Genomic DNA, 10,992 nt, shown 5'->3' on the forward strand with positions numbered 1-10,992 from the left:
TAAAAGATGGATGGAAAGATCAATAGGTAAGGAGGTAGTCTGTGTATTTGTATAACATTTAAGATGCTTTGGACTATAAATAACAGAAAACCATGTTCCAGGAGGGTTAAATAATAAGACCATTTCTTATCCCACCCATGCGGAGAGATTCTCTCAGTAGCACAATGCCAGGTTGCTCAATAGTAAACTCAGTGAGAGCATCAAGGAGCTTTCTATCTTTCCCCTGGATCTTAAAGCTCGTTATGGTCAACTGTACTTTAAAATCCATTGATGCTTCTCTCCTCAAGGGTGTTTCTGAAAGGAAAAGGGCTGTGTCCACTTATGTCAAATAAACATCTCCCTTCACTGTCATCAGTCTAACTCCCATGAACACAATGATCCTTTTACTTAGATGTGTGATATGTAGACACATTTGTCAAAAAGAATAGAGTCCCCACTCTAGAGCATTGTTACCTTGTCATGGACTAAATGTTTGGGTCCTCCCAAAATTCTTACATTGAACCCTATGCCCCAGTGTGATGGTAGGTGGAGCCTTTGGGAAGTAATTACGTTTAGATGAGATCATAAGAATGGAGCTGCACGATGGGATTAATGTCCTTAAAAGAAGAAAAGAGACCACAGCTCTCATTCTCTTGCTCTCGAGCTCTTGCTCACTTGCTCTCTTGTTCTCTCTGCCATATTAGGACACAGCAAGAGGCAGCCATCTGCAAGCCAGGAAGACTGTCCTCAACAGAAACTGAATCTGCCACCACCTTGCTCTTAGACTTCCCAGCCTCCGGAACTGTGAGAAATATCTATTGTTTAATCCATCCAGTATATGGTATTTTGTTATGGCAGCACAAGATGACTAAGGTATACCTAAATGTCTAAATTAACACTACTTAAAAAAAATTTTTTATTTATTTATTTGACAGAGAGAGAGACAGTGAGAAAGGGAACACAAGCAGGGGGAGTAGGAGAGGGAGAAGCAGGCTTCCCCCTGAGCAGGGAGCCCAATGCGGGGCTCGATCCCAGGACACCCTGAGCCGAAGGCAGATGCTTAACAACTGAGCCACCCAGGCACCCCTAAATCAACAATTTTTATCATACTTTAGGATATCACAAATTTCAGCAAATAGAGTGCATAACAACATGCAATTATATGTGTGTGTGTGTGTGTGTGTATACATTTCAATAATAAAGAAGCTGCAATGTTTTTCTAAACTTTGTTTCCTCTACATTAAACCCTAAATTAATGATTCATGTTTCTTATAGCGTATCTCATTTCTATAAATCAAGAACTCATTAGCAGAATTTGGTACTAATTTCATTTCTGCTTTTATTCAACCAATAAAAATGCAAATTAACGTTCAAAATGTCCTTGGCAATCTAGAGAAACTAATTTATGTATGCCTTAAATTATAAAAGTCAGTGAATTAAAAGAAAGAAATCAAAAGAAATAAAAATAGTTATAATGTTTTAATGCAAAAATTGAATATCCAAAGCCTAACTGGAGATTTTTAAAATATAATAATTTATACTTATTGCACTCTTATGAAATAGGTTGCATTATTTAAAAATGCATCCTCGGGGCACCTGGCTGGCTCAAGAGCATGCAACTCTGGAGCTCAGAGTCATGAGTTGGAGCCCCATGTTGGCTATAGAGATTACTGAAATTAAAACTTTAAAAAAAAATTGCATTCCTCTATACAAGGAGCAAAGGAAGTAATATTAAGCATATGTTTGTATGTCTGTTGCTTATACCTCTCTTAACTTCCAAAAAGAATTTGAAGAAGCTGACAGGAAAAGACAACTATTAAAGACAAACATTAAAATAATATAGAAAAACAAACAAGAGCACTGATGAAAAGGTGAAGAAAATACTCTTAAAATTTTTTCACTAAGGGTAGGTCCTGAGACTGAACATAATGACTAGCCCTGAGCTTCAGTGCAGCCAACACACAACAGACGCCTATGAATTAAGTAGTTCCCTTTAAGGTACTGTGTACCAAGCCTGTGTAGACCCGGATGTTGCTATTAAGAAAAAAATGTTTTCTTGTCTCAGAGTAGCCCCTTATTGGATGGTTAGATTGTTTTATGCCAATTTTTCAACAAGACGGGCAATCCTGAACAAAATCATGGAACAATTCGGGTTTCTTTTTTCTCCAACCTCCTTTTTGAACATCTCCATGAACTCAGGACTCAGCCCCATCTGATCAGAAGTTTAATGAAGTCACACACAAAAAGCAATGGTTCCCAAAATGGATTCAAGGATTCACACATGGAAATTAAGCAATTCAATTTTTGATGTTAACTGTCCCCGTGTGGTTGTTAAGCTCTGTCCCTTTTTTTCAAGTTTATTGATTTATTTAAGTAATCTCTGCACCCAATGTGGGGCTCCAGTTCATGGCCCCATGATCAAGAGTCACATGCTCTTTGGACCAAAAGCTGTCATCTCATTAGCTGGTAAGATGACAGAGCTCTTAGCCCTTTGGGGTATCTGCATTCAACACGGAAACTATGGAGCATCTAATATCTGAGGGAAAAAGCAAGTGTTTAATATAAATAAGTATTTTTTTAAAGAATTTTTATTATTTGACAGAGAGAGCACAAGCAGGTGGGGTAACAGGAAGAGGGACAAGCAGGCTTCCCACTGAGCAAGGAGCCAGATATGGGGCTCAATCCCAGGACCCTGGGATTTTGACCCAAGCCAAAGGAAGTCGCTCAACCAATTGAGCCACCCAGGTGCCCTAAATAAGTATTTAATATAAATAAGTATAACACATATTCTAGAAAAAGAAAGAAATGTGTAAGAAAAAAATTTATTCCACCATACAGAATTAACCCTTGTTAACACTGGATACCTTTTCATAATTTTTTCTATGCATGCATATGAACAAAAAGTCGGATTTAACATAATGTTTCTAAAATTGAGGTAATGCTTTTTTTACTTAAGATGAATATTTTCAAACACCATCAAAAACTTTCTGAAAATATAGGGGTGCCTGGTTGGCTCTTGATCTCTGGGTCATGAGTTCAAGCCCCATGTTGGGAATAGAGATTACTTTAAAAAAAATGGGGAGGGGGCGCCTGGGTGGCACGGACTCTTGGTTTTGACTTAGGTCATGATCTCATGGTAGTGAGATCGAGCCCCACATCGGGCTCCGTGCTCAGGAAAGTCTGCCTGAGATTCTCTCTCCGTCTCCCTCTGCCCTCCCTTTGTGCTTTCTCTCTCTAAAATAAATCAATCAGTCTTTATTTTTTGTTTGTTTAAATAAATTTTTACAAAACAACTCCTTGAAAATATAATTATTAATGGCTGTGAAATATTTTACTATATAAATATGCTCCCCATTTTTAATGTTAAAATTATTGTTACTGGGATTTAGTTTGCTTTGGGAGCTGATATTTCTGTTTACTTGCTTCTTTGACCTAGAAAGTCTGAAAAGTATGGAGAAGAGAATCTATATATACATTAAGAAAAACAGATCAGGAGAAGTATGCCTATTTCTTTATGTAAGCAAATGAGGAATATTTTATCCACCATTCCCCATTCATAAGCCAGGCAGCCAGAGTTGCCTTAACAGTACAACAAAGGAGAGCAGATGTGGCTCTGGGAACGAGCATCACACACGGCGCGTGGTCTCAGCTGCGGACCCACTTTATGCTCTTTGTGGAGGGAGAGGTGGTGACCAGCATTCCTGCACATTGTAAGTATTCGCCGAGCAGCGCTTCTGTGAGTCAGCTAGTTCCAAAAGAGTGTGCAGATGACTTGTGAAAGCAAATTGATAACGAAGAGTGCAGCCGTCAAGAAGCGGCACATAGGCTGAGGGCTGAAGCTGAAACTCCTTTAGTTTCCTCCGCAGAAGAGAAATTTTGAGGTTAGGCTGCCCCAGGGATGACCTGCTTTTACAGGGTGCTGAGTTAAGTAAACCTGTACCAGGAGCGTTGTGAGAATCGCCGGGCCGCGGTGTTGGCTGAGATGGTACAAAAGCAGCAAGCCCCCCAGAGTTATTCAGCATGACTCATCAGAGCTCTGAGTCAGTCCTAGATTCTGCAAATTACAGGGTGCCATTTGGTTCACTTTGGGCTATTATGGTGTTTGCTTTCCCAAACAATGAAAATGAGTTAAAATGCTGAAGGCAAAAAAAAAAAATTACAGAACTTTTTAAAACTCTCTTGATAATATTTTACTATCCAGGCTAACCTGATCTTCAGTATCAAGAAAAAACATAGAGAAACTTAGGGAGATAATATAAAAGTTATGGAGTTTAGACCAATGGAAGGGATAAAGGAAAGGTGACCTCAAATGAGGGATGACAGTAAGCTGTTCCAGGTATGGGGGGGGGGAGCAGGTAGAAAGAACTTTAGGGTTAGTGGGGGAAATTACTGTAGTGAAAGATACAAGACAATTATGGCAACATTCTAAAGAATATAATAAATATTTAAACTAGAGTTTCCTATTCAAGCAGCAAATTGGAGTAGTCATTATTGTAGAACTTACAATACTGCCTAATGTGGGTGCAAGTCCCCCCTTTCTCAGCTCTGTGGGGCTGACATACTTGTTCTCTGACTCCCTGCTTGGTCATAAATCAACATATATCAAGCTCCTGCCATGAACTCAGGTCTGCTCGCCCACTCACTATTTGTCCCTTTCTGCCCATGATTGGTACAAAGACATGGAAAAGAAGTATATCCCTTACATTTAAGGTCGCCTGTTAATTAGATCAGGGAGTTAGGGAAATGGGATAAAGGCATTCGGGAGTCTTTTTTTTTTTTTTTTCAATTGGGACTGAAGCAGCACCAGTTGAAAAAATTAATAAATGATGAGCTAAGTCTAACTAACAGGAAAAGAAGAAGAACAGCATCCTAGGCTGGGAAATTAAGGTGAATAAATTAACTTCGTGTAGAATAAACTTGGATATGAGCTGGAGACAATGAGGATACTCATAATGACCGAAAGGAAAGGTTGTACAGAGATGTGGAAAACTGGTGGGAAATAAGGAATAGACAGTAGAGACTTTAAAAGCAAGAAGATTGAAAGGTACCTTAAGGGCAATATACAGGCTTTGTATATTTCTGAGCAATAGTGAAGTTATACCGGCAGTATTTTAGCCTAGAAAGTATATACAGAATAGATTTGGAGGATCACCAGGAACCTTGCACAGGAGCACAGCTGTGAATGGATGCTGGTCTAATTTAAAGCACTGGCAACGAGAAGGTAGAAAAGAGAAAAATGTTAAACTTACTTCAAAGTAGGAGAAGATAAAATTTGGTTAGATATTAAAAATCAAGATACAAACCCAATTATTCCCATGTTTCTAACCTAGGGTATGAGCAAAGTGTTAGCGACTAATAAGCCTGTGGTAAAAAAAAAAAAGAAAGAAAGAAAGAAAAAAAAAAACAGGTTTCCCATCACATACAACACCAGATCTAACTTTTTCGGCAGTCAAAATCTAACAAAAGTTGTCTTTTTTCCCTTCCCGTCATGCATTATTTCAAGCATTCCACTAATACAGTATGTAATTAGCTGTTGCCATGTACCCAGCCCGTGAAAGGTGCTAGCTTATGACCTTAACCCAGACTTGGTTTCTGTCTCCAATGCTCTGCTCTGCGGTGTTAAGTGTCCTAATTTATATACCAAGAGGCAAAATACATTGTTATCATTAATTTATGCTTCACTATGGGTTCACTTTCCTCTGTCTATTCATATCATATCCATCGATATGCTCAAATCCCATCAACATTATGAAGGCCATATGACCACATCAATTTTATGTATCTCTCCTTTCTTATCCATAGCAGGTCTCCTTCTCTCAACAAAGCAAACAAATAGCTACATCATGGCATACTTATTTAGGGTTAGTAATTTTAGCCTCCCCTTCAACTGGATCGGAATGCCGCTGAAGACAGAACTCCATATTCTATCTTTTTAGAGTCATCTGGTGCTGGACAAATAATACGTATATACCTGCTATTGACAAATGAGAAAACTCATAGCCAAAAACAAGTTTTAAAATTTGTTACTTTGTTAATTCCCTCATATCATGAAGAATAAGAGTATCTGCATTAAATGGGCAAATTAAAACATGAGCAAAATACCAAAACCAAAAAAAAAATTATTATAGGGATTTTTTTCTAGTCTGGGAATATCTATAAATATAAATATGAATCCCCTTCTAGAATTTTGTTTAAATTCTTTAAATCTGTAAAAGTGCAAATAAAAGAGAGATAAATTTCAATTAACGCTGAAACATCCATGGATCAAACAATAAAATTAAAATGACCAAAAAAATTAGAGAAGACATTTGGAATATCTAGAAGTAACACAAAAGTATAGCAGATGTGTATGAATTATCACAAATCAATATATTAAAAAGCGAACAACACAGTAGGAAAAGGAGTAACAGACACAGAAAGGTAATTTGCAGAAGAGGAAACCCAATGGCCAAATGCATATGAGGAAATGCTTCAACTCACTAGGAATCAGGGAAACGCAAAACACACCCAAAAAATGATATTATTTCACACCCATCAATTTGACAAAAATGAAAATGTTGGTAATACTATTTGTTGGTGGAGGGGCGCCTGGGTGGCTCGGTCAGTTTAACGTCTGCCTTTGGCTCAGGTCACTATCCCAGGGTCCTGGGATTGAGCCCCCCCCCCAGGGCTCCCTGCTCAGTGGGGAGTTTGCTTCTCCCTCTGCCCCTCCCCCTCCTCATGCTTGTGCTCTCTCTCTCTCTCACTTTCCCTCTGAAATGAATAAATAAAATCTAAAAAAAAAAATCTATTTGTTGGTGGAAAAATAGAAAATTCCAACCATTGCTGGTGGGAAAATGCAGATTGCTATGCGTAGTCGGAAAGCCACTGTCATCATTCAGTAAAGTTTAAGACACGCATACCATACAATCTGACAGTTTTACCCCTAGGCATGAGCCCTAGAGTAATTCTTGTACATGACGCCAAACAGATATGTGTATGAATTTCATTCAGCGTTAATTCGATGACAAATAATTGGAAACAATCCAAATGTTCATCAACAAGGCAGTGGAGGGGCGTCTGGGTGGCTCAGTTGGTGAAACGACCAACTCTTGATTTCGGCTCTGGTCATGATCTCAGGGTCACGAGATCAAGCTCCATAGCCTTGCTCTGTGTTCAGAGAGGAGTCTACTTCCTCTCTCCTTCTGCCCCCCACCCTTCACACTCTCCTGCTCTAAATACATACATACAGGGGCGCCTGGGTGGCACAGCGGTTAAGCGTCTGCCTTTGGCTCAGGGCGTGATCCCAGCGATCTGGGATCGAGCCCCACATCAGGCTCTTCTGCTATGAGCCTGCTTCTTCCTCTCCCACTCCCCCTGCTTGTGTTCCCTCTCTCGCTGGCTGTCTCTATCTCTGTCGAATAAATAAATAAAATCTTTAAAAAATAAATAAATAAATACATACATACATACATACATAAAATTTTAAAAAACACAATGCAGTGGATAATTAAACATTCCTACAGTGAAATTCTATACAACAGTGAAAATAAATACACTGAAGTTTCATGTATCAACATGGATGAATCCCACAAACATAATGTTAATGCATATATATATATATATATATATATATATGTCCATATTAGTGAATACATAGTATATCATATATATATATGTATAAACATTGTCTATATAATATATAAAACTGAAAATATAATAATAGTGTATGTATGTTAGAATATATATATATATATGTATATGGTATACTACCACAGATACAGTGTTTAAAAAAATACAGTCTGTTAAACAAAATCTTTAAAAAACATATACATTTTTTTGAGTAAACCCTACATCCAACATAGAGCTCAAACTTATGACTCCGAGATCCAGAGTCACACGCTCTACATCAGAACCAGCCAGGAGCCCCTCTGTTGTATATTTTAGAAATGAGCACTTTTGTAATGAAATTTTGAAAGCATCAATGGGGGTAATAAATAATTAATTCTGGGAAACAGTTCACCTGATGGGGAAGGAGTACAACGCAATCAGGGAAGGTCACAAAGGGAAATTCCACTACATCCCTACTATTTTCCTTTAAACTGGGAATTGGTATATGGGTTGTCAATTTTAAGCCTTTTTAAAATTTTATTGTAGGAACTTTCAAATATACACAAAAGTAGAAAAAACAGCATAATATAGCACCATGGACCCAGTGCCCAGCTTCAACAATTTGATAGTCTGTCTTGTTTCTTATATAATCCCATCAAAATCCCTACACGAGAATTACTTCTCGTAACTCTAAGACATCATATTATTTCATTCGTTAATATCTATGTCAGTTTTCTTCCAATTTTGCTAAGAAATAATTAACTTTGTCACTAAAAAGCCACTATATTTATGCAGTCATCATTGTCCTAAACCCTTATATTTGTATAGAGTTTCAGAGTTTAAGAAATACCCCATTTACATTATGTATTTCTTTTGAGCCTAGCAATAGCATCTTGAAGTATGAAGGGTAGGTTATTATTTTAACGTCAATTTTGCTTACTCATAGTCTCTGGGAATGGAACTCTTCTAGATTAAACTGTTTCCAAGTTTTTGTCCCTTACAATCAGAAAGGCACAAGGACGGAGAAAGAGGGAGAGGGAGAATTACCACATGCACACAGTTAACAATGCAATATTCTAACAGAGTTGTTAAACCCCCACATGTCTAGCAAGAAGGCAGCATCTCGTCAGATGCTAATGGATTGAGCTGATACTGCTAACAGTCATTTATTTGCATGTGATTATGCCTTCACTAAATCCTGCCACGATGAAAAATCCTGCTTCAATCACTGCCATAGAATTTTGTAAAATCAGTGATGATTGTTTTAAAAAGAGCTTTTCTGTAACAATTCCAATGTTTGGGTGTTTGAAGGATTTAGCCTCCCACAGAAGTGATTTTTTTCTAATATATTTGTAACCGTGGTGAGTTAAATTTGTAATGAAGAACAATTTTAAAATACCTCTTATCCTAGCATCATTTCACACTTATTCAAATGATATTTTTTGACTTCTGGCTTCTGATTAGGGTGTAAAAAGCTGGAAAGTGTGCTTCCACTTATAAAAAGCAGGCTGAATAATTTGCATAATCACAGCTGTTTAAAACCCATCAAAAAGCCACGTTCACAGGACAACCAGTTCACCCAAATCTAAAGAAAGACAGGTGTTGCCAATGAAAAACAGGGCGAGAGCACAGTTGTGTACTTCGGGCAGATATTGGAAACCATTCAAGCTGGTAGGAAGAATTCAACTGAAATTCTTCTTTTTTTTTTTTTCCATCTCTGATCCATAAGGTAACTCTTTTCATTTTTACTTTTAACTGCAGTAAATTAACTGAAAATTAATTTAACTGACATGCTTTTAATTGAAAAGTAGTTGACATAAAATATTGTATTCATTTCAGGTGTGTAACAGAATGATCTGACAATTGCATACACTACAAAATGCTCACTATGACCAGTGGAGGAACCATCTGTTGCCATACAAAGTTGTTACAATATTATTGACTCTACTCCCTATGCTGTACTTTTCATCCCTCGGATTTATTTTGCATTTGGAAATTTGTACCTCTTAATGCCCTTTGCCTAATTTGCCTATGGCTCCACCCCCTCCCCTCTGGCAATCACCCTGTTGCACTCTGTATTTATGAGTTTGTGCCCACTGTTTGTTCATTTGTTTTGTTCTCCACAGCAGCTGAATTACTTCACATTCCCACCACCAGTGTACAAAGATTCCTTCTTCTCCACATCCTCATCAACACTTGTTATTTCTTGTCTTTTTGATACTATTCATTCTGACTGGTGAACTTCTAAACTGACCACTCAAGCCTGACTGTAGGATACAGGTGTGTATGGAACCCACGTGGAAGCTAGGGACAGAGCGATACCACAAGGAGGCTTCATCCACTCTCTCTTCCTGTTCCAGCCTTGCTCAGATTCACCTGGTAGGGTTTGCAGAGAAGAGCCTGCAAGGAGGGGAATGCATTCTCCCTCCAACATCTGCAGCTCTCAGGGCTTCTATCTCTCCTGGTGTGGGAGGGTGGGGGCGAGTTCTGAGTTGTTGCTGACTTTAGGCAGGCTCTACGTCCCTGAACCGGGTGGGGTCCTCTCAGTGATCCCGCTCCTCTCTCAGTGATGGAAGATCTGGAATAATCTGTATCCAGGACATACCCCTGTTCCTCCCACAGAGCAGAGTGTTTGTTCTTTCCTTCCACTCCCAAGTGCATCAACTCCTCACCTGGTCCTAGATGGTGACAAGATGTATTGCTCGTCCTTCAGCAGACTGGGGCTTTTGTTCTGTAGAGGTGACTGAAAGAAAGAGCTGAGTGAGGCTCAGTGTATTCCCCACCTGGCTGCTCTTCCTCTCCTCCAGGCAAAATGGTAGGTTGTAATCCAACAATGTGAACGATTATATTAAACATAAATATTCTAAGCACGCAAATTAAAAGATTCATTGTACAGCAATTTCCCATCTTACGCAAGATGAATAAGTTCTAGACATCTGCTGCACAGCATTGTGCCTCCAGTTAGCAATACTGCGTTATGTACTCGAAAATTTCAGAGAACAGATCTCATGCTTAGTGTTCTTATCACAGGGAGAAAAAAAAATTTTAAGACAGAGGTTGTCATCTTAGATTTTTTTAAAAAAATCTTAAACTATTCAATGAATATGGCAATATACCAGGTTACAAAATCAATATACAAAAACCAACTGTATTCTATATACTAACAACAATCACAAATTAAAACTTAAAAAAAGCATTTACCAAAAGATGAGTCAGTAAACTATATTTTCTGGAAAAAGGTATTATTTACAATAGTACCTAAATACGTGAAACGCTGAGAAATAAATCTGACAAACAATGTGTAAGATTTGTACACTGGAAACTCAGAGGACTGCAGAGAGAAACTGAAGAAAACCTAAATAAATGGAAAGAAATGGAAAGATAGAGCGTGTTAATGAATAGGTTACAAGATTGGATATTGTT

This window comes from Ursus americanus, chromosome 19, assembly GCF_024610735.1.
Source record: "Ursus americanus isolate L20-20 chromosome 19, mUrsAme1.1.p, whole genome shotgun sequence".
Taxonomy (NCBI): domain Eukaryota; kingdom Metazoa; phylum Chordata; class Mammalia; order Carnivora; family Ursidae; genus Ursus; species Ursus americanus.